Source organism: Hyperoodon ampullatus (assembly GCF_949752795.1).
Source record: "Hyperoodon ampullatus genome assembly, chromosome: 14".
NCBI classification, from domain to species: Eukaryota; Metazoa; Chordata; class Mammalia; order Artiodactyla; family Ziphiidae; genus Hyperoodon; species Hyperoodon ampullatus.
In genome coordinates this window covers 15,051,310-15,077,357 of record NC_136927.1, presented here as the reverse complement: position 1 = coordinate 15,077,357, position 26,048 = coordinate 15,051,310, and positions in this window count along the sequence as shown.

Here is a 26,048-nt window from a genome sequence, read left to right as displayed (position 1 = left end):
CCCTCCTGACTTCCTGGAATGGGGGAAATATTTTAATACCTGGGACATTGCTTCACTTTTGGTTCACTTAGTCATGTCTTCTCATGGACATAGGATTATCTTAGACTAGCGCTATCAGACAGAACTATTGTACAAAGATGGAAATGTTCTACATCTACAGTGTCCAAAATGGTAGCCACTAGGCACATGTGCTGCTGAGCATGTGAAATGTGGTTAGTGAAACTGAAAAGCTGAATTCTTAACCTAATTTTATTTTAATTTGATTAATTGAAATAACCATAGGGAGCTAGTGACTACCATATTGGACTGTGAACTTAGGATATCTTTTCCTTCAGAGATTTCATCCAAATTATAGTTCCTGGGGAAAACAAAAACAAACCCAAAAGTGAACAAAAATGCTATTTATTTATAGTCACAAGCACTGTTTAAACCATGTGTCTAGATAACCACAAAGAGACGTTTACTGGAATTGTGAGGCATGTTGGGATTTTGGCTTAATTCAAAGATTTCCCTTGACTTTGGTGATGCTGTTCATCTTTTTCCTTTTCTTCCACTTCTGTCATCCCTCCTTAGATAAATATCGCTAAGATTTTTAATGTTGGGAGTCCTCAGGAGTAAGTCAGACTCTTTCCTTTTTTAGCTCTATATTCTGTTTCTAGGTTATCTTACTATGCCTATAACTTCAGTAATCTCTACATCAGTGACTCCTAAATTTATATCTCCAATGCACACTTCTCTTTGGGGCTTTCTCAGATAGAGCATGTTCAAAACTGAATATGTGACTTCATCACTGAATGACACCAATCTAGCCGGGCAACCCAGAAATCCCCAAATCATCCTTGACACCTTCATCTCCTTGTATGAATTCCTGCATCTAAGCCATCTCCAAGCCTAATTGATTTAACTTGGAAAATAGCTTTCAAATTCATTCACCTCCCTTCATCACTACTGTTGCCATCGTGATCCAAGTCCTGGATCTTTTGCTAGAGGTTTCCACATGACCATAGTTACATAGACTTTCTTATGCGTTTTATAAGTGCATCATGCTCCTTTCAGTCATGGAGCCATTACAGTGTCTCTAGAATTAATACTGCCTGGAGTGCTCCCCAACTTCACCCCCAGCCACCCTGTCCTGCTCAATACCTGGTTGATCTCCCTGAGAGTTTATTCAGGCCTTAGTTCAAATGTCACTTTTTAAGGATAATTTTTCTGCTACCCTTGGGTATATCTGGACCGCATTATACACTTTCATATCACCAGGTACTTCCCCTTCTGAACATTTACCACAACTGTGATTAATTGTCTTTAATGTTGTCTCTGCTGCTAAAAAAAAAAAATTAACTTCCATGAGGTCAGGAACCTGTTGGTCTTATTCATCACTCTATTCTTGGTGCTTGACTCAGTAGGTACACATAATAGGTGCTCAATCAATATATGTTGATTCCTTAGTTACATAACTGGAAGTTAAATATACACTCTTGTTGCCTGGGGTTAGTAAGCTGGAACATCACTCAGTATCTGGATCAGGAAATTGATGGGGAATGAGTTTGGTAACTTGTCATTTGTATGTGATGTGAATTCTCAAAACAGTGAGTTTCTCTGTGAATAAAACAGTAAGAAACTGGGATCTTGGAGTTTTCAAAACAAACTCTTGATGTAAACCTTTACACTTGTGTTATCGCAGCTGCAAACTTTCCAGCTGTTCTGTAATATTTCAAATGTGTTTCAAATTATTCATTTACTTCTTTGAGTAGTTCTTCTTGAGTATATTTTTGCTTTTTAAAAATTTTCAGTTAACTTCCTAACATGACTTTAATTGTTATTATTCTGTAGAACAATGTTCTTTCAAGAGTTCTTGCCAGAGACTCAACAAAGCCATTAACTGACCATGGTTACTGATTTCCAAAGAGTCATCCATACTTCAGGAATAATCTTTGGAATCAATTATCTTTATTTACCTAGCATGACACCAATCTACTAACTCTATTATTCAAAAGTGGCGCCTTTTCTATTTCCTTTGTTATAGTTCCCAAGCATGAATTTGACAGTTTTCATGCAGGAAAGGAAAATGAACGTTTCTGGACTTTTATGAGACTTTTTGTCTTTGCTTATTAATTGCTCCACTGACCTTGTAACTAGCTTACTCTCTTTGATCTGATACTTTCTTATTTCGTGCTTGCAGATGTTTAAAATGTTCCAATATTTTTCCCCCTGGGTAAACTGGATGCTTTGTGGTAGCAGCTGACGTAGTTTGCTTGGCCACCAAGGCTTAATTTGATAACTTCTCCTAACACATAGGACACTTAAATGAGGATGAGAGGGATTACCAGGCTACGCTAATCTAAATTTGAGATAGTCTTCATTGGATTGCCTAGCTAGTGAGTTACATCTTTTTTTGGAAGAAAGGGATTGCTGTGTATAGCCTGCCAAACTCCTGATTTTACAAGTTCACAGTAAGTATTTGTACAAATTAAAGTCAATTTAAAATATAAATTACTGAAAGGAAACACAGGCTTTTAAAGAGCCAGATAATTGATTTTAAAAACTTAAATGTCTGCTTTCTTCAGAATATTTGAAACAAGTAATAAGAAAGTTTGAAAAGTTAACCATGGAGTAAGCATCCAATAAATTATTGAAGTATATAATTTTATTGAACTTAATAATTAAAATTATGAAAAGGTCATAAAATATTTACACTCCTCAGTAATCAGTAACTATTTTGAATAGTTGTTTTCTAAGGCCATGGAAAGCTATGGTTCTCTTTAATTAACTAATTAAACTAAATAGTGTTTAACTTTTGTTTTTAGAAACACATCTTGTTTTTTTTCATTTCTTAAAGCAAATTGTAATTTACTGTACTTTTATCAAGGGTCAGACTTTAATTATCACCGTTAAGCAACAATAGAGAAATTCAATAAAATGATTTTTTGCATTGAGGAGCAACTATTTATAGATGATAATAATACCAATAATAAGTAGTCACACATGCCTTCTGTAGGCAGAAGAAAAAATGTGAAATAAGACCAAATTATATCTAAAGCAAAGGTATGGGTTTTATATGCACCTGCTAAATAAAGAACTTCCCAGATACTAACCCAAATGGGCACCAAGGTCATAATCACAGGAATATTACAGTGTGAAGGTGGGAGGATTCAGGGCACCACATGGTGCAGCCACTCCAGAGTCTTCCCTGGAGGTGAGTGTTAGGTATCAAAGCTGTACACCCCAAAAGAGTAATTATTAAATTTGGGAACTTGATAGAAGGAACCATTCAAATTCTATGCCATAGTAACTTGAGCTGTTGTAAATTTTTGTATTGTTTTTGAGATGAATTTTATTTTTATTTCATATTGGACTATAGTTGATACACAATGTTGTGTTAGTTTCAGGTGTACAGCAAAGTGTTTTAATTATACATATATTTATTCTTTTTCAAATTCTTTTGCCATTTAGGTTATTACAGAATATTGAGCAGAGTTCCCTGTGCTATACAATAGGTCCTTGTTGTAAATTTTGAATGGCTATAAAAAGTCGGTTATGATTTCTTTTCTCTATAAAGTGTACCTGATCATGTCTCTGGGCACACCTTGTCCCCATTCAAGCAGATCTGTTCTACTACACACCATCCGGAAGACTGCTATCCTACACGGGGATGAAGAACTCAGCTTTGCCTCTGGCGAAATCTCAGCTTGTCCCTTATGACCTTGGGCAGGTCACTTAACCTCTCTGAAGTTTAACTTCCATATCCGTAAACCATAAGGATAATTACACCCAATTCTTCAGGTTCCTGTGTGGATTAAATGAGATACTGCATGATAGTGCCCCGTGACTGCTGGATAAATGCTAACTGCTGTTACCTCCAGTATTCCCTCTGTGGACTTTGAGTGAGCCTTCTCGGTCATGCCTTTCAGCCTTTACATCTCTTATTGCAATATTGTCACTAGAAAGGGGTGTAGTGTTAGCTTCAATAAGTCTGCATTTGCTGCTGTGAGGGTCCTGTGTGCACAGCACCTGGATTTCTCAGAAGAAAAGCCATTAGAACCAGATTTGCTGCTTCCGCCAGCAGAAGCAAAGCACTTTAACTTCATTAGCACAACCCTGTCAATAGCTTTTCAAGTGGTCAGGACAGTAAAAGTTCTATTCAGCTTGGGGCTATTTTGCATTATCTTTAAGGGACACTTTCTCCCTGGAGAGGCCACCTGCCTCTTAAAAGTTGAGAGGGTCTCTCTGCTCAATCCTGAGCTTCCACACAGCTGCTGAAGGCAGACACACATTCTTAGCATTTGGCATCACAAAGGGGGCTCAAAGGCTGGGCAAGAACCTTGCTGTCATTTTGTCAACCTCTTGCCTATTTTTTCCCAGACTTCCCCCAAATTTTCATTAGGGCTCAATACTATCAGAATATGCAGTAGTATTTTTTTTATTAAGCTTTTTATTTGAGATGACTGCAGATTCACATGCAGTCATAAGAAATAATAGAAATTCTGTGTACTGCCTAACTTGCAACTTTGACTCAGTTTCCCCCAATGGTAACATCTTGAAAAACTAAAGTACAATATCCAGAATACTGACATTGAAAAAAACAAGATACGGAAAAATTCCATCACCACATCCCTGTCCCACTTCACCCCTCCTCCATCCCTGACCTCTGGCAACCTGTACTCTGTTTTCTATTTCTATAATTTTGTCATTTCAAGAATATTACAAAGGTGGACTCATACAGTGTATAACATTTTGGTATTGCCTTTTTCCAGTCAGCATAATGCCCTGGAGATTCATCCACTAGATTGTGTATCTGTACCTTGTTCCTTTTCATTGCTGAGTAGTATTCCCTGGTATGAATATATCATGGTTTGTTTAATCATTCACCCACTGAAGTACATCTGGGTTGTTTCCAATTTTAAGCTAATATGAATAAATCTTCCTTGAATAGCCATATACTGTTTTTACATGACCCTTAGTTTTAATTTCCCTGCAATAAACTTTGTGTCCAATTGCAGGCTTGTATTGTAGTTGCATGTTTAGTTTTATAAGAAACTGCCTACCTGTTTTCCACAGTGACTCTACCATGGTATATTCTACGAACAGTGTAGAATGGATCTATCTGCCTCCTCTCCAGTATTTGGTATGGTTACTGTTATTTAGTTTGGCTATTCTGACAGGTGTGAAGTGATATCTCACTGTGGTTTTAATTTGCATTTCCTCAATGGCTAATGACGTTGAATATTATTTTGCAATAGTCTTTTGCAGATGGTATAATTTAAGAGCTGGAAAGAATTGGACAGATCCATTTCAGTGATTGAGCCCCAAATTAATGTATTTGGATGAGAGTCAGGTCCCAGTGAGAGAGAGAGAGAGAGAGAGAGAGAGAGAGAGAGAGAGGCACTTTGCTCTGAACTCAGGCCTCCTAAATCCCAGCTCAGTGATGTTTACACCAGATCCTATCTCTAGGACACATCAGGGATGATTTGCTTGCTCTGATTAGGTGGTAAGGCTGATTAAGAATGTATATAAGTAGGGCTTCCCTGGTGGTGCAGTGGTTGACAATCTGCCTGCCAATGCAGGGGACACAGGTTCGAGCCCTGGTCTGGGAAGAGCCCACATGCTGCGGAGCAACTGGGCCCGTGAGCCACAACTACTGAGCCTGCGCATCTGGAGCTTGTGCTCTGCAACAAGAGAGGTCTCGACAGTAAGAGCCCCGTGCACCGCAATGAAGAGTGGCCCCCGCTCACTGCAACTAGAGAAAGCCCTCGCAGAGAAACGAAAACCCAACACAGCAAAAAATAAATAAACAAATAATTTTTTTAAAAAAAGAATGTATATAAGTTAAAAAAAAATAATGTATACAAGTAATCCAGCAATTGCAACTGTGTAGTATTTAGCACATATCTGCCATCTACTAAGAACTCAATAAATAAGTGAATTTATGTCTATATCTATGTCTATATCTCACCTTATTGTGGGAGCTAACATTTTTCCTTTCTTTAAAGTAGGCATGTTATTTCCTGCCTTCCCCTTTCAGAGCAGGAAATAAAGAAAATAGGATTAAAATTTTTTTTCAAATATTGTCAAAAATAGAGAGAGAAAAAGAACAAACATGTCTGTTCAATCTATCCTGTAGGTCTCATTGTGGGTTACTAGGGTTAGTAATGGGGAGGGGGGTGGATCTTGTGGACCCAGGAGCTCATCCTCCTGATTTGCAGATGAGGACACAGGAGCTCACAGAAATGAAGCCCCCTCTCAGGCGCTGCTCAGGAGGGGCTCAGAGGAGCTGGGACTGAAGGTGTTTCCCAGCAGGGAGCCCAGTGTCCCTGACTGAGCCCCTGCCATGTTCTCATACAGGACAGGGACACTGGAGACCCAGGGCTCTGTTTACCATGAAGGACTTTTGGGGGTGAGAGGGGAGGTGAAGAGTGCTGGGAAACTGTAGTCACTCCCGGGGGTCAAAATTAGCCCGTGTAGCTTGACTCCTTCTAGCCCAAGGAATGTCATCACTTGTTCAGCTTTGCTGAGAGAACAACTCTTTTCATTTGGATATAAAAATGCTCAGCACTCTGATGACCACATCTAAAGCCAGTTACCACCCAGGCCCCAGGCTGTGCCGATCCAGATGGCAGATGGAGTAAAAGGAATTCAAAAATGTGCTTAAGACAGAAAGAAAGGGGTAAACAAGGCATGTATGTAATTCAGAAAGAAGGTGCTTCGGAGTTAGGAGGTGATCACCACAGGGAAAGAAGCAAGCTTTTGCCCTGGGAGGGGCTTTCCAGCCTCTGAAGCTTTGTGAAATACGTCACAGAAGCAGCAACAACCCAAGGAAATGAGGGATGTCCAGAGGCCGAGGGAAATGTCCTTGTTTTTGGATCTCTGAAAGATGTGGTTTTGAGCATCTGTATCTGACTATGAGCCAGTGCGGACTTTCTCCGGGTGCTGCTGGAGGAGATGGTATGAGTCCCGGAGAATCGCCTGACATCACTATCTTCCTGGAGAAAGCAGCACCACAAAGCTCTTATCTCACACAATTCATTCCTTGATAACAATTGTGTTTGTCCCATCATGTCCTGAAGCAAAAGTAGCAGGTGTAATAGCTGTTGAAAAAAAAAGTTAACTGGTACGATGAATGATTTATATCTTCATCATACTATAAATTATAACAGGAGACAGAGGGAAGGGATTTTGGAAGCACTGCTTTTCTGCAGAAGCACAAAGCCCTTGCTTCTTTTCCAGTTATTGTTCATTTGCTAAAAATAAGGTCTGTGAAATATGTAAACATCACCCTCCCCCCCCCCATATGGAAACCGTGAATTATTCAGATAGTGGCTCTAGGTAGACAGGAAAGAATTGGATGTTGGCCTAAGGCCTTATGTTCCTGTCCCTGACAGGCTCTGAGCTTGTCAAAACCGCTCTTCAATCACCTGGCTAATAGTACAGTGTATTTCAGTGACTGAACCGGTCACATAATTAGAAGCATTCTCCTCTAGCTGGAAAGAAGTCTGCTGGTACATTCTTCTAAATGAAAGAAACCCAACTAGTTGTGCCAGGTTATATAATTTAATGGAGAAACTGTAGAAGGAGCCCTTGAAAAAGTGTGATGGTGCATTCATTTTGGGTACAATATTAAGCACTCGAGCAGAAAGTTTCTCTTTTAACTCCCAGCCAAGGCTCATCGCTGTTGTGTAAATGAACTCAGTGCAGCCAAAAGCCCCAGCTGGTTGACAGGACGGAGTCAGTGGCGACCTGAATGCGTGGGGTCTATTTGCGCTTGCTCGTCACATATTGGGCAAACCACCACTGACGCCCAATGCAGGAGGCGAACATTTCTGCTCTCATCATTGTTATAAGCCCAGTTTTTTTAAAACCTGGTCTTTATTTACTCTTTAAACAACAACAACAAAAATCTGATGGTAGATCCCTCTGAACTCCTTGAATCCAAAACGGCATCTCCCTCTCTTGTTCTCTCTCCCTGGCCGCTCCTTTATTTTTCCTCTTCTCTTTTTCTCTTTCATCTGGCTTCTCCACCCAAAAAGCCAAGGGAAGTGAGGTAACAATAACTTTGTTGCATTTCACCTGGCCCACCCAGAGAAAAGCTATTTCTAGGCAAGTGCGGAAAACCCAAACCTTGTGGAACTCACCCGGCCCTCTAATCTAACATCCTCTGTGTGCTGCAGAGTCTAATGTTTAATTTGAAAAACAATCCGAAAATAGCATGAAAGGAAACGTGGAATTTGCATAGCTATATATATGTTTAAGATAGTCTTTTCCAAAAACACTGTGTTTGAGAGCTGGCCCTCAAACTTGAAGTTGCCCGAATTTCATAGACTCCTCTGAGATAAGGAGTGTAATTTTCACTTGAGTGATGGTTGATTTTCTGCACAGTCCTCTTCGTCCTCTTCATACTAGGGAGACTGATCTCAAACCCTGTCCTGCTGCAAAGCTAAAAGCTGACATTCAGAACTGTGTGCTGACTAATGCTAAGTAACAATGACAATGAAGACAGGGCGATTTCTAATGTTGGATTGTCATATTTTAAGAGTCTTATTAAAATCTCCTTGTTTTTCTTTCCTTTTATTTCTACCTTTCACTCTCTCTCTCTCTCTCTCTCTCTCTCTCTCTCTCTCTCTCTCTTTCTCTTTGCTATTTTCTTGACCTTTTTCTTTTCCCTGTTTTTGAAACTTTTTTTTTTTTTTTTTTTTTGCAGTACGCGGGCCTCTCACTGTTGTGGCCTCTCCCGTTGCGGAGCACAGGCTCTGGACACGCAGGCTCAGCGGCCATAGCTCACGGGCCCAGCCGCTCCACGGCATGTGGGATCTTCCCGGACCGGGGCACAAACCCATGTCCCCTGCATTGGCAGGCGGACTCTCAACCACTGCGCCACCAGGGAAGCCCCCAACACCTCATTTTTGTAGGCAAAGCCTTGGTTTGGTTTAATCCAGCTACCTGCAGATGGACTTTTTTCACTGTCAAGCCCTTTGGAGGCTGACTTCTATTTCCAAAACTCTAAATTTAATAGCTGGAGAAGAATAACAAAAATCTGCCATTTCAGGTTTCCTAGAGATTCAATCATAATCAAGGTGCCTTTTAAAACAACCTTACTGACAGGTGCTAGAGATCCAGGTGTGAAGCATAAGCCCCTCACTTAGAAAGGGTTGCTCTGCAGGTCCAGGTGCGGGGCAGAGAGGGTGCAGAGATCATGCGGTGAAAACATTTAAGGGAGAGTAATAACCAGTGTGTAGATCTTTACAAAAGGGGTTCTTATCTTGGGATCCATCAACAGATCCATGGGTAGCAGTTAGAGTGTCCGTGAACTTAGATAGGAAAAAAATTACTTCTTTCTGTTTCCTATGCTTTAGTTGAAATATAACTTTTCCATCAATTATAAATATGGACAAATCCCCATGGTACAATAATAGCAGCCCTCTGTCACCCATCACATTACAGCTAGTTGTCACAGATATCTCAAACTGTTCTTTATGCTCCTATCACTACTTTGAAATTGTGGTAAAGACTAGACCCACTACTAGATCTTTCTATTTAACAATTACTTTAACACAATTACAAATATTATTATAACTATTTCAATATAATTGTTTTCCTTAATAATCTTATGCATTTTACTCAATGCATTCAAAATCATTGTTCTGAGAAGCAGTCAGTGGATTGTCAAATGACTCCCTGGCACAATAAAGGTTAAGAATCTTGGTTTGGAGATTAAATGATTCTTCCAACTAGATATTTGTGTTTCTAGATTTGGGGCAAGTGGGGGACTCTAGAAAGTAGGAGAGAGGGGACCTTGGAATTTGTCTTGGGCCTAGCAGAGCTGCTGCTTACCTCTGTTGGGCTGGTGTCCAGAGCTAAACATCCAAATAACCCTCCTAAACTGTAGAGAAACAGAAAACAGCCCGTGCTAGGCAGCAGATGTGGGGAAAATAACAAAACAAAGCAAAACACAACTAAAAACCCCACTGAGGGATTAACAGATACACACTACTACATATAAAATAGATGAATAACAGAGGCCTACTGTATAGCACAGAGAACTATATTCAGTATCTTGTAATAACCTATAATGGAAAAGAATCTGAAAAAGAATATATATATTTGTATATATATAAAATACATATATATGTATTATATAATAATGTAGATAATATATATAACTGAATCACTTTGTTGTACACCTGAAACTAATACAACATCATGGATCAACTATACTTCAATAAAAGAAAAGTGAGAAAACCCACTGAATGTCTTATAGCACAAAGGGTTTCTTATCATTTCTTCCCTTTTTTGCACATATTTTTCCTGGTGCTAATCCCCAAACTCCCCCTTTTTAAGCAGTTTTAGATATAGTCCAGAAGATACCCATCCCCTTTATGTTACTTTGCATAAGCATTTGCGGGCAAAGCAGCTTTTACAGAACTCTCACTCACTCACAAGTTGTCCTGCCTGACTCTTTACTAATATTGCAACAATGACAAAAGGCCAGCTTGCTACAAGAGTTAGTATTATCTTCAGGTATGAGCTTGGTTTATTTGCAAGACCTACCTCAGCAGGGGCCAGGGATGTAAGTTGATAGCCATTGTGTGTGTTACATTAACTCAGGGAGTTACTGATTGACATAAAGTGAGTTTAATGAGACTTAAAGTTTCCCCAGAGTTTCTGTTAAAAAATTCTCATCAGAATAAAATTGAGAAGAGGAGGTCTTGTCAGGAAAAGTTATTTTTTTTTTTTTTGCTTCTATTATACCTTCTGATTCTGGAAAGTGGTGGAAAGGAGAGGAAGGAAGGAAGCACGTGGGCAGTGAAGGTGGGCAGTGATGTTTATGGGCGCCAAGGGACAGGAACAAACTTCGCAGTCACAGAATAGGTTCAAATCCCAGCTCTTCAACTTTACTGGCTGTGTGATCTTGGGCTTGTTGCTTAACTTCTCTGAGCTTCAGTTCTCCATCTATAAAATAGACAAAATTATAGCCCCAGCTTATAGAGTTATTGTGAGAATTCAATGACATAGGATGTGCAAGATGTTTGGCGCTGTGCCTGGCATCATGTAATGAGAACTTAATAGCGGATAGCTCCCGCAGGGGTGGTGCTGAGATGGGGTGAGTACGTCAGCAGGAAGGAGAGACAAGTGTATGAGCAGCTGCTATCTTGACCCACCTGCTGGGTTTGTCTGTAATCAACCAGCCAGTCCTGTTCCACTGGGAAGGGGTGTTCTCTACACTGGACTGCCAGCAGCCTGGCCTCCTTCCTTTATTATTAATAATCTTGGTTGCCTTATTGAATGACTGCCTTGTCTCAGTTTTTCTAACTTAAAAATCAGGGTCTTAATGATAGTTAATATCCACCTATCTCACAAGCTGGATGAACTAGTATACATGTGAAGTCATGGTATTTTTCAAAGTCAAGATAGTGACTCCACTACTCCCATAATGAGGGTGTGAGCAGTGAGGTAAATGTATATATAGATGCCTATCTGTACCTGGATTTTTTCTATGTAGACTGCCTAGTTAATGTTTTAAATGGGATAATCATTTAACTGATAAATAAGTCATGTGAAAGTCTTTGTAAACAGCAAGAATTATTTAAGCCAGCAGTTTATAATTTTTATTAGTGTTGTTCAAAATAAAAATAATTTGGTCATTGGGAAATTGCCCTCTGGAATCCTTTGGCCCTCTGTCAGGGAAGAACTTAAGTCTGTCAAAGGGTATAAGAACTCTAAGTTCTCATCCTGGACGCTAACTAAGAAACCAGGGATGTTCCTGAATGATTTAGAATCTCATCTTCCTCTTCTGTGGGATAAGAAGATCCTGGACTTGACCTATGATCAGCATTCTTAATAACCATTCTTGGAATATGGTGTTAAAAAGTAGTTGATGGAGGGTATAACAGATAAAATTTTGAGTAGTCCTGCATATACTCCTTGCTTCTTCCAATACCCAGTGATATAAACCTCATTCGTTAAAAAAACAAAAACAAAAACAAAAAACAAAAAACAAAACACCTCTCTTAAATCTATTTATGTCTTAGTTAGGAATTTTTAAAAAGTTCAGAGAGTGGTTAGAAACACTCATAATGATCTCTCACCTACAGTGGTACGTGTGGACCTGGAAAAACTTGAAAATGAACGCTGCCTTGTCTCTAAACCTGTGTGCTTATTTAAGCCAATAAATATTTTACACATGTTATCATTTAGAGCCTAGATTACACTGTTCTTTATTTATTGAAAGAGTTCATCAACAAAAAGCATAGCTCATCTACTCTGGGACTGAATCATTCATCTGGTTTGATTGTGGGGAGAGAAACGTCATAGGGAGATTCGATTTGCCATATTACTGTGTGCAAAACTGGCTAAGGTACTGGAAGGAAAACAAAGGGAATTAAGATATGATTCTGTCTTTAGGAAGAAAATGATCAACTGTTGTCTAAAAGGCTGTCAGTACCTCCTCCAACCAGTGAGAAGAAACCAACTGGCTGCTGATGCTGTGATCTTCACTTGCCTGCATCCGTGCTGGCCTCTGGAGCAACAGTGCGGCATAGGTATCCAGGCCCGTGGGATGATTCACCCAGTACTAATTTCATGATGGTTATTATTAATAGTACTAGGCTAGTTTGCATTGATGATTCTTGATTCAAAGTGATATTGTGCCTGTTTTAAAAATAGAGTGATAACTTATTGGCAGAGTAACTCTTGAGAAGTCACGAAGGCAGAACTCTTTACAGAATTGGTGGCCAATATCCAGGCTTGGTTTGAAAACCATGCTTTGAGGGAGGTTCATTTCTTGTGCTTGGCCAGAACAGCTCAGAGATGCTGAATTATAATTTGCTGCTTTTCAATCCAAGATTTGGCTATACATTTAGATTAGTTTATGCAAAATTGGCAGAAGTTGAATTCTAGCTTTTTTTAGTGTCTTAAGTCTGATCATTTCCCTCTGGTTAGTGTAGAAAGAACTAAAGCCTTCTGTTCTGACCAAACAACCACAACCTAAATAGGCCAAGACACTAGGAAAATACCAGGGCAAGTGAAATGAGGAGTGCCGTTTAGAGCAGCCAAACTGAAGCATGTAGCTCAAACCGATGCTGGGGCAGCCTGAGCAATGTCTCCAGAGGCCTGAAGCACTTTGCATATGAAGCTCTAAAGTAGGGGTGGTTTACATGAGTCAGGAAAAATTCAAGTACTAAATAGCTCTGTTTCTTATGATCTACTGTTATTTTTGCTTCTGTGTACCACTTTGGGAACTGTGTTATTCTTCCCTGGGGACCCATTCCTTCCTCCCTTTCAGTCCCTGAGGTTCGGATGGAACTGACTCGCTTTCCACCTCCATCAGCCCATACCAGGGCTGGGATGGTTACATAACACATAACTGACCCATTAGACCAATATCAGATTGATCATGATCTACCATCCAATTAGGGAGAGTTAGACCTAGGTGTTTTGCTAGAGATTTTAGAAAAGAGGTCCTGTCCTTCTTCTAGATATGTAGATATCTAGAAGTAGCAATACCGGTACCAATGTGGATATACTGGTAGAAGGCAAACCTAGCACTCCTGGAGACCATCTTTGTTACCACATGGAGGGAGCTTGTCTGAGAATGAAGCCAAACCAGAGGAAAGCAGAGTTGAGAGACAGTAAAGGTATACCATTTGAATATCATTAAATGAGGATCTAAGTCAAGCTTTACCTAAAGTGACAGGTGTAATTAACTGATTTATTTTTACACAGGACAATTTGAGTTAGGTCTCTGTTATTTGCAATGGAAAGTGCTCTGATTAGTATACTGTCTTTTGTAGATCCTGTGTATCAGTCAGCTATTGCCACAATAATGTTGCATAACAAAATACCTAAAAAACTAAGAGACATCCAACAATACTCATTTATTTTGCTTTTATTTAGTCATTTCTTTCTTATGTATTTGTGAGTTATCTGGGATTAGGTTAGTCTAAACTGGGTTGGATTGGGCTTTGTTCCAAGCTTCAGGTTGGATCAAGTCTACCCATGAATCTCTCATTCTCTTTAGACAGGTGGCTACTTAGGGTATATTGCTCTTCTCATGGTGACTGACAGAAATGCCAGATAGCAGTCCCAACATAAGCACAGTTTGAGCCTCTGGTTATGCCCTGTTCACTAACATTGCACTGGCCAAAACAAATAATTTGATCAAATCCAATGTCAAAGTGGGGAAAGGCAATTTCATTGGAGGTGCAAAGGAGAGTGAATATTTAGTGAACAATAATCTAATCTACTACAGTCTGAATTTATACCAAAGGCAAAAAGAACTGCCTATTATCAAATCATGTGATTTTAAAACTACAGGGCTATAAATATAGTGATAAATGAACGACGTACAACATTTTAAATAAGTTAACGTAACAAATGGTGATTGATTTTTTTAGCACTGAGCACTGTGTATTCCTGAAAGATTCAATCTTCTGATATGTTTCTAATATGGAGGATGTTGAAATTAGTTTTAAAATGAGTAGAACATCATACAGGTGCCTCTTTCTGACCAAGATATTATTTCAGTCATATATGATACATGTAGCTATCAAATGACTTAGGAATTCAATAAGAATTTAGTTTAATTTTGAAATTTTACATCACAGAGTGTGCAAATATTGTGAACCCCAACAGTCTACAATTAAAGGACAATATCTGAATGCATAATAATAATGGCTGTCATTCTTTTAAGTATCTCCTAGTTTCAAGTACTTTGCTAAATGAGGCTCACTGATGTTAAGTAATGTGGCCAAATTCTGATAAGAGCCAGAGAAAAGACATCTACCTGGGTGTGTGTTGCTTTAGGACTTGAGCCTTTATTTTACTACATTACAGGAAGTCTAGGTTAGACAATGAAGATGAGTTGGCAGCAATTCTAGAAAATGCCACTGCACTGATAAATGAAACCATTGCTCCACTCCTGCTTCAGGGCAGGAGGTCGGATTAGGCAAAGAGAGGTTTAGTTAGAGAAGATGACTGAGGGCAGCAGCTTGGTACAATGGTGAAGAGCATAAGATCTTAGGAGGCTCGTCTGGGGTAATTTTCTGCCTTGTACCAGGCGGAAGACAGTTGTCCTGACCTACAAATTCATTGTGGGGAGTTAATGTCGTACTGCATGAAAAGATCTTTATATAACCTGTGGCCAAGGGAGCACAGTTGTAAAATCGAGTCAAAAAACAAAAACAGACTAGCTCTCCATCCTGGTGATTCTATAACTTTCTTGGGTAAAACAGAGTCTGAACCTGATAATCTCTTGAAGTCACTTTTGATCCTTGTGGTGGTATTTAGATTTGGGGGCTTTTCTAACCACCTGAAAAAAATTTAAAGGGTGACAATGTCCTTGGTTTTGTGTGAGTAACAACAGTTGGTATCCAGGCTGCCTAAATGATCACAGTTGGGCAGAAAAAGTTCCTGAGAAAGCAGAAACTTTGTCAAATTCCACTTCACTATCTTGATGCAAAGTTTTATAGTTAAAATTTTTGGATGGAAAAATAGGATTTTTTTTTTTTATCTTTACTCTGAGTAGAGACGACATTGGACTGAGGGTGGAGTGTGAAGTAGTTGGAGTCAGTAATAGAGTCTCCTTCCGCTCATGAAAATGAAGAGGAAAAAATATCTCCTCAGAATTTGTCAAGTCTGCTCTACTATATAACAGTTTATGGGTGATAAACTGGATGATGGCCGTGATAACATCTAAGATGCAGTTAATACACGACTATGATTCTGTTTATAAGGCACTTTTCAAACTAGGTAAGCCCAACTTGAAAATAATTGCATAGGAGGGGTGGTTCCAGACACGTGGAGGCACGATTCTCCATTCTCATTTGAGCGTGGAGACAACTAGGTCTAGGGCATGTGCCCACTTCTCTCGGGCTGTGAAAGGGGAGGAAGTCTTGATGTATTTTTGTAAGTCTTCTTCTCCTCTTCTATTTTTAGGGTAGGAGGGTGGCTTCCCTGCTGGATAAAGATCTGAGCAAACATACAGCATTGGGAAAGGCCCAGAAAACGGAGTCAGGCACCTCCCTCTGGCAAAATCCTGAGTGAATAGATAGGGGCCTCAGTAGCAGCAAGCAGGTGACCTGTCAGAACACGAAATGAGAGGACTTCCAAAGTCCTGGCCTTGCCCAGATAATATCTTGCCTCCCATTTCTAAACGTTAGTTCTGAGGACCCAGAAGGGGAGTGGTGCATTACTCCCGAGAGATCTGCTTACAAAGGGAGCAAGAAGGTTCAGCCCTCAACTATTTTGAGTTTCATAGGCACCGCGACATGACCGTACCATGCTATTAGTTTTGTGACTCCAGGAACTCATTTGACCTAGCTTTCTCTCAGTTTTTTTTTTTTTTTTTTGAAGAAGAAGTATAGGTGATGGGTTAAATCAGTAGCTTTAAAATTGTGAGCCTCAGAGCTCTGGCAGTCCTTAGAAACCTCAGAAAATCTCAACAGCCCCCTCAGATTTGGCAGACAAGTAGGGAAAGCGAGAAGGACTCCAATCCCTGCACAGCCCCCTTCACTTAGAATTCTTTCTCATTTGGGGTTTTGTAGATGACTCTGAACAACTGCTGTCCTTAACCATTTGGAAGCCACTGTACTAATTGGTCCTGAAACTCCCCTCTAGCTCTGTGGTTCTTCATGACCCTGAGCATCGGAGTCAGTTTCAGATTTTATTCATTCTCAGGAGAATGTTCTCAGGAGTTCTCATACTCCAGTGTTATGAGTATCACAAGGTGGCCCAGGGATAAAAGAAACAAAAAGATAAGATGCCTGCCCTCAAGGATTTTACTATCTAATGAAGAGAAAGAGAAGCAAATCCATCATTGATTAAATGGAGTCTTAAGCCAAGAAGAGAGAGAACAGAGAATGGATTGCTCAAGTCTAGCTGAGAGGGACAGAGGAAGCTTCAAAGAGAAGAAGGCCTCTGAGCTGGACTTGACAGGTAGAGAGACATTGTACAGGAAGATGTGTATGATCTGACAGTGTAATTCATATCTGTCCATTCCCTCCTTGAAATGTGATGAGTGATTCCTAATGTACCTAGAATACAAGCCAAACCTTTTCATAGGGCTACCAGGCCATTACGATGTGCCCCCTGACTTCCTCAGACTCTGCTCCTGGTCTCCTCCAGGCTCATCATCCTCTCATCTCCACTCTTCAACACTCCATGCTCATTCCCACCAGTGGTTTTCACCTTTGCTGTTCCCTCTGGCTGAAATGCTTTTCCCTCAGAGTCTTCAGTAATGACTCCTCCTCATATTCTGGTGTCAGAATAAATTCAGAAGCCCCTTGTCAACATTTCCAGTTTTCCTTCTCTGATTCCTTCTGGGATTGCTCATAACTTGCTGGCCCCTTGAGGTTAGAGAACACTGGATGACGTGCTTTGGTGAATGCAGTGGAAGTGGAAGTAACACTTGCAACTTCCAGGCAGAATCATTTTCTTTCCAGTTTGAAGCTTTACGATGTTTTATTCTTCTGGGATTGGGACACTGAGAGACTCTCCTAGACCCATGCGAGACTCTGCCTAAGTGAGAAATTCTAAATGTTTATTGATTTTAGCCATTGACATTTTAGGGATTGCTATCCCGACTGATATAGATCTTTCCTAACTGCCACTCTTAAAGTTGCCCCTCCCCTTTGACTACAAATAACTTTCTATCTATATTTACTTTTTTCATTGCACTTATCTGAAATTATGTTGCTTGCTCATTTATTTGCTATTGATCTCTCTCCATGAAAATAAAAAATTCATGAGAAGAGTGTCTTACGTGTCTTGTTCTATATCCTCAGTCATTACACAAGTCCCTGGTACAAAGTCCCTCAAGAACAAATGAACACAAAGTGTATCTGTGCCACAAGGGGACGGTGTGACTAACCTCCAGAGAAAGGAAACATATTTAGAAAGGCATGTATGAGAAAGCTTGAATCAATGGACCCTCTCCCCAAATTAAGAAAATGTGTATAAAGAATATAGTTATTTATATGGTCTTTGTCAATCTCAATTTTCTAAATCTTAGACTCCAAAACATTAACAATTATGAAAGAATATGGGATTTAACCTAAAATCTTATTATTTATTGGTAAAGAAGTTAGATGTAAATTTTCTGCTGGGTTACAATGCAGAATTACAGTAGAGTGAACACAAGAGCTTTTTATTATTTGTTTTGAAAGTAAGCTTTATAAAGTTTACTATTCTAGGTAATGCAGCAGAAAAACTATGATGGTAACAGGTATTATATGATTTTTCTTTAAGATCTGAGAATTGAAAAATAAATCTTGTTTTTTTTTTTTCAGAGAACTGAAACCTAAATCTTAGTTTGTTTCACTTGCATTGGCATTATCCCCAATATATTCCTTGAAAAATGAATTACGTATAAGAGCACATAAATAGGAGAGCTGCGAAGTTCAGCTGGGTAAAATATTGGTTATACAAATTTCAAAACTCATTGAGTAACCTATAGATATAGGAGAAATTTTATTTTAAGAAGTGTTAAATTGTCTATATGACAAGAAAATTATTTGAAATGAAGTATTTTGCTCAGGCGGTATTGAATTACTAACATTTCTGAAACTATAAGTACATTTTGAAGCCTATGAAGTCTGTTAAGATGATTAGAACTTCTAATGCAGCACAAAATTGTTTCTAGTTGATTTCTCAACAGTAAGTTTTGGATGAAGATTTTAAAGATGACCCTTCCCTCTTAGGAAGATGTGCTGGAGCTGTAAACTTCGGATTTATCTGACTTTACAAGCTGAGTTCCCTTTAGATCATTGTCTTCTACTGGGGGTATTACAACATAAGGGACAACCCACTTGCACTTGTATTAAGAAATTTTGAGATGATTAAAACCCTGTGGAGTCAATGAAATTAAATAATTTGCACCATTGCCCAGGGAAAGCTCAATATTATCGAGATGATTGTCTTAAGAGGAAGTCTTAAACCCAGGGTCAAGAAGGATGTCATTGTACTTTTCATAACTGCAAGCACTCCCGAGGGAGCTCCTTTGTTCCAGTACAAACTTTGGGCATCTTTGGCATGTCTTTCTCTCATATCATCATTCTCATTTGTCAACAAGAAGCTGTATAACATGGCACTGCTGTCAGTTTCTGTTGAGAGTCAGACCTGCTTATGTTTTTACCCATAACAGAGGTAAACTGTGGAAACTATCTCCTCTTTGCTTATCTGATCCTCCTTCTGCACTAGTGAAATTTCCAGTCTTTTTTTCCATCAAACATGTAAACCACTGCTGAAAAGAGTGAAATTAACTTCAGGTACTTTAAAATATCCAAGGGCATGGGGAAGGTCCATGTGCATATTGGACAGGAATGGATTCAGGGCTTGGCTCAAAGACAGTGGTCAAACTTATTATTTTCTTTTATAGGATTCTTTATGTGAAGGTGTTGTTTTTCTTTAAGATGATCTTTGCCGCAAATGGTAGAGAAGAGAAATCCTGCCCAAGGGAACTTAGATTCTGAGAGCTTCACAAGAGAGTGTGTAGCCATGCACGTGAGTAATTACACAGGCTGTGCAGAGTGTAGGAAGATCATTTCATGAGAATATTGCCTTGTTTGTGAAGGCGGGTATGGATGTACTCTGTGGTAACTTGGCAACCAAAGAGATAAAGAGGGAGTAAAACATGAGCTAGTTATGGCGGCTGAGGGTGTTGTATTCTTAGACACATTTGGAAGTTTTCCCAGGGCTTTTCACCTTCGTTGATGGTGGCCCAAAGCCACTGCTGAAGGGGTAGGCCTATGTGCACATGTTCTTATCAAATGACCTTGCTCCAGTGGCTAACATTCATTGGGCCGAAAAGGACCTATGATCCAAGCTGAGCCAATCATATTTTCCTCAAATCTGAACTAAGATACACAGAAACTAAAAGCAGTGAATATCAGATGCTGTCATGTGCTATCCAAAGCCCTGGGACCTTACCATGGCAGAGCACTATGGCTACCTGTCCCAAAGTTTGAAGGTTTTTCTGGTAACCAAAGGCAGCTTTGTCCATGGTCACAGCAGGCCAGAAGCATCAGACAATTGATGCACTGAGGAAGTGTTCTTGCCCAATGACTTATAAGAGTTAATGTATAAACATCTCAGCATTTTTGCCCTTTGGCTGGAGCAGCTGTGACGTGCATGTTTTACACTGATTTCCAGAGTTTCCCAGCAAGACTAAGTTCTAGTCACCCACAATAGTGACTGGCTTGATACACATGCCATTGGTTGTCTTCTCTTTCCCGTCTCACTTCCCCACATCCTCATCAATATTTTTGGGGATCACTTCTCAAATAAAATACTGTTTCAGAGTCCACCTCTGAGGAAACCTAAATTAAGAAAGAAGGAATAAGTTCAGGTAGATTGAGCTCAGTGTTGGGTTATAGAAACCCCAAGTCACATATGTTCAAGTTGAAGTTCTGGGGGAAATAAATAAAAAAAAAATTCCCAAACTAGTTTGCACAGCTGAGAGATGAGTAGAGGCTGAGATGAGAGACCATACAATAAAAAGGAGAGAGCCTTCCAGTCAGCCAGCAGACTGCCTGATAACCTCCTAACATTTGAGTTCTATGAGGTTCTAAATACCTTCTCTTCTTGAGATAGTTTGAGGCATATCTGTTTCTTGCTGTCTAAATATCTCTGAATGGGACAAAAGTCAACAATCAACTATGGGGGGAGATGCTGGGTCAAGAAAATGTGTTTGTGAGGAAATGCTGGTATGCCGTCCATGTACTGAATGCAAGGAATATACAAAACACTAGTGTTGAGAGCTTAATGGGGAAGGACCCAGATCTGAAGGAACTGGTGCAGGAGGTGAGAAAATTAAGCTGTGATAGGAAAAATGATGATTTATTATAAACTTGGAATATAATAGTGGAGAAAAAATAGCTAGCCATGATTTAAAAAGAGACACTAGTTAGTATTCTTAGAGCCTAAGTCAAAAGTGGACTAGAGATGCAATCGAGAACCCTGGTGTCCCCTGGAGTCTCATGTTGGGGTCTTTTAATCCCTGCTTTTCAGTTTCTACAAGAGGTGGGATTGTGCAGGGTTCTAAGATTTGTATTTTTGCTTTTTAAACAGATGCTCACACTCTCAGCCTAATGAGAGGAGGACATTAAGAAGATGGAGTTAGAGGACACGCTTGAGCAGGACCTTGTTCCGACCCTTGTGGGGTCAAAACAATTCTAGTGCTAAATGGAAGTTATCAATTCAGTGAGTATCAAGGATGATTGGGAAGAAATGATTGAAGCCTCTGGATGATCAGCAACAGGGGGAAAATTAGGGGCAAGCCTGTCACCACAAGGGGGTTCCCCTGAAGATAAACAATACTTGAATTAAATAAGTAAAAATTGAAGGAATCTGGGGAAAGAAAAGGAAAAGTTCAAGAATGTGAGAATGCAGAGAAAAATCAAATATGGAGAACGTCCTTGGTTAAGTTCTTTAATAGAACTTTCCAAAAACTTGTTGGTCGTGACAGATTTTTCCCTTTGTCAATTCTTCCATTGCCTTTGCCCATCCCATGCCTCCTCCCCAACATGTCCATTTAGAATTTAAAATTTTTTCAAAAATTTTCCAAAGACAGCATTTTATAGAATTTTTCCTTTAGAATACACAAATAGATTTAAAAACCCTTCAAAGGGAACTAAATTAAGGGGTCCTGATGAGTAGTCCTATTGGTCTGTTTCCAGAGGAGAGGAAGAGGAAAAGGAGAGAGAGTGACAAAGGCTACTTTTGGTATCCGATGCCAATTAGCCCAATGCCATAGCCAACCTTACCATGCCTTAAGAAGAGGAGGAAACAATAGTTTCCTTTTTTTAATTTCTAATTTTCATTTTGAAATGAGTATATATTCACAGGAAGTTGCAAGGAAATGTACAGGAGGGGTCCCGTGCACCCTTTACCCAGCCTCTCCCAATGTTAACATCTTATATAACTATAGTAAATATCAAAACCAGGAAATTGACATTTCACCAGTTGTACATGCATTCATGGGATGTGTGTGTGTGTGTGTGTAGTTCTATGCAGTTTTAACACATGTGTAGCTTCTTGTAATCACCACCAGAATCAAGATACACAGGTCTTTCTTCCTTGTGCTTCCCCTTTATAACCATCTCTCCTACCCCCATTCCAAACCCCTGGCAACCACTAATCTGTTCTTCATTTCTATAAGTTTTTATTTCAAGAATGTTATATAACTGGAATCTTATAGTAACTAACCTTTATATGATTGACTGTTTACTTTCAGTATCATTTCCTGAGGTGGATCCAAGTTGTTGGTTGTGTTAGTAGTGTTTCTTTTTTTTTGACGAATAATATTCCAAAGTATGGGTGTATCACACTTTGTTTAACCAGTCACCCATTAAAATATATCTATTTATTTTATGAATAAAGTTGCTATGAACTTTCATATACAAATTTCTACAAGAACATAATTTTTCATTTCTCTGGATAAACACAAGATTGCAATTGCTAGGGTGCATGGTAAGACCATTTTTAGTTTCCAATAGGTGTTTATTGATATCTCATTCTAGTTTTAATTTGCATTTATCTAATAGCTAATGATGTTGAATTTTCTTTTCATGTGCATATTTGTTATCTGTATATCCTTTTATATAAAAAGTCTGTTCATGTCTCTTTCCCATTTTCTAATTGGATTATTTGGTTTTGAATATTTTACTTTAAAATGATTTTTTTATGACTTCACCATTGTTTGTGTCCATTTCCCCCGCTTTATTCTAAGTTCACTCACTCTGTGAAATGAGTAAGAATGTCTGTCCTCATTTTAGAGATAGATTAAACCCCAATGAGTCTTCTTTATGTATCTAAAAACTGTGATGTAATGAGTTAAAAGGGAGCCCTGTTGTGTATTGAATTTATTCAAACTCTAATGTTTGACTAAGCAGGGAATGTCTAGAATTAACTGGATGTACCAGATTGAAAAGTAAATGACTAAGAACAACAATAAAGCTGAGGAAAACTAGCAATGCCTTTTGGGGTATCTCTTGTAAAAAACTTATATTTGAAATGTGAAAAAATACATTCTGAGATATCTGCCATTTTACAAGGAAGTTTCATATATGGTGAGCACTGCTATAATTTGATTAACTTCTACCAACTAATGTTAAGTTTTCTCTTTATCTTGAATATTTTTTTGTTATTCCTTGATTTCTATCAGGATTACTGAGATTTCTTCATTTCTATAATTGACTTCTTCATTTATTTCCTCTTCCTTTAGTTTAGATGTTATACTTCTTTTTTCGTTTTGCTGTGGTTACCCTTGTATTTTGCACATGTTTCATTCATGTGATAAGTTAGAGTTACCAATATCTCAATTGCCATCCAGAACAACACAAGGAACTAAGAACAATACTGATCAACTCACTCCCATCTTCCCTGTCTTTGTTGTTTAGTCTCTCCTTGAGTTCAAGTGCCTTTAAGTTAGAAAGTGTATAGTTATTGTTTTTTGCATTGTTGTATGTTTACCAATTTGTATCTTGCATCCTGCTTTTTATCTGAGTTCATTGCCCTTTTCTATTTCTAGAGTATCCATTTAGTGCTTCTTAAAGTATATATGTTCTTTATTCATAGAATGTCTCTTTTTTCAATATACTTATTTGCTGTTTCTACTTCTGGCTCTTTAAACATTTTAAACACACTTATTCTGTAGATTTTTAGATTGTTTTATAATTTTTCATTTTTAGTGTGCTAATTATCTTGTTTGTTAATTCCAGTCACTCTCCCAAATAATGCTTAATTTCCTCTTATGATTTATACTTTTTAATAGTGAACCCATCTTTCAGAGACACCATGGGTTGTAGATGTTTTCTTATGTCAGCCAGGGACCCAGCAGCTTCATGGTTTGGGCCAGTACCCTGGACTGGATTCTACCAATTTGTCTGGGATATAAATTGAAGTCTTACGCTTGCACATGTCCTAGATATGTGGTTTTAATATCACCTTGAGCCTTGATATCCACTAAGAGCCTAAGATAGACAAAAAAAAATTATTACCATTTTTCTAGGCTAGCAGACAGAATTTTTCTAGTATTCTGTTCATTTAAAAAGTGATAAATGAATATAAACTTATCATGGTGTACTTAAGAAGGCAGATATGCAATTAAGCAGTAGATCATTTGAATAATATCTTGTATTTATATAACATTTATTTATGCTCCCTGAGTTCAGAGACAAAATCTTATTTTCTTTCTGTATAAATAATTATCACCAATTGAGGACCTATTTTGTTTCAGATATTATTCTGGGTACATTACATATATTGATGTTCAACTTTATATCATATACTCAAAATGGTTGTAGTTCTTCTTATTTAGTAGATTAAAAAATTGTAATTCAGAAGGACATAGATCATGCCTACGTGCACATACTTTGCTCACTTCTCACAGAAAATGTATTGAGCAATGGAAACAACATATCACAGCATTTTATGTAAAAATTTGTCATACATTATATTATTTTGGTATTATCCAACTGAAGTTCTACAGAACAGGAATTTTGTAAGATGCTGTATAAGAATAAAAATGATTCTCTGTTCAAAAAAATGTAAAACTACAATTATTTGTTTGATTTTCTGAATTCTTACGCATCTTTTGTAGATTTCTGATGTGCACATTAAGTGCAACAACCCCAAATTTCCTAATTTTTCAAAATATAACACTTATAACATTTCCTGAATGTAGCACTTTAAAGAATTCATTATGCTACGTTTTCCCCATTCTTTCTATTCTCAAAACTACCCTGTTATACTGAAAGCACAAGCTGATATTTGGTAGACAAATTATAAAAATGAGGGTAAAAGATGCAAGATTAGACAGTGATAGTCCTTGAATGAAAATCTTGGGCTCCAGACAGCTAATTTAGTGCTAATTATGCTCTCTAATGCTTATCAATAATATCTATGAATATATGACATAAAAATGTCAGCTTTTTAAAATGTTCCACTGAGTTTTTCTTATATATTATGAGGATTTAGGATAGTTGTGGGGAATTACAGATTAAAGTTTGAGGAGATTGTGGTTGACTATATTTCCAAATTTGGCCACCATATTATGCTACTTTATAATGTGACTTTGAGCAGTGGGGTCTATGTTTCTTCCCCTTGAATCTATGAGCATTTGACTAAGGTGAAAGTGATGATCTGTGACGTCTAAGGCTTGATCATAAAGGTGATAGAACTTTTTCCTGGTTCCACTGGGATGCTTGCTCTTGGATTCCAGCTGCCATTGCAACAGCATGAGAAACCCTCACCAGGCACTTCCTACTGAGAACAGTCAACCCTCAGAACTGTGAGAGGATAACAAAATGATTTTTGTTGTTTTCTGCTACTAGGTTTGGGATAGTTTGTCACACATTAATGGGTAACTAATAAAAAAAAATCAAAATCATCAATGCAGATGGTTGCATAGATCAACTGAGAAGCTACTCTAATAAGATCCCCATACCACTTAGGACCTTGGGAAATAGGGAGCATCTAAGTAGATTATAGAATTAAATAAGAGACATTTTGAAACTTTTCCCCTTGATTCTAGAAATGGTACACAAGTTTAGTGTAGAAGACATGAAAAATTCAGGAATGTACATGAAGAATTTTTTTTTTAATTTAAATGTGGACAATATTATAGGTATCAGTTTATATTGTGATTTCCTCACTTACTACTTCTCTGATCTTCAATAATCTCCTACAGTGTCATGTGTAATGCCTATTCATACTTATGTAGGTCCTAAAATGACAATATCATGTTTAATACTCTTATAGATTTCTTCTTTCAACAAACATGTTTGAGCTCTTTCTATGGGGCAGGTGATAGTATGGATACCAGGTACAATTTAATGGATATGGTCCTGGCCATCACAGAGGAATTGGGCAATAAACACTCAAACAAAAACATAAATAAGCAACTACAATGGGCAAAATTATTGTGAAGTGACTGCACTGAATGTTGGGTTGTATAATTAATGGGGAAAGCATACGGTGACATAAAGCTGAGTTTGATGGATGAGAACGAAGGGCTATTTGAAGTTATGGGGCAAAGCATTGAGGAAGAGGTACTTGGA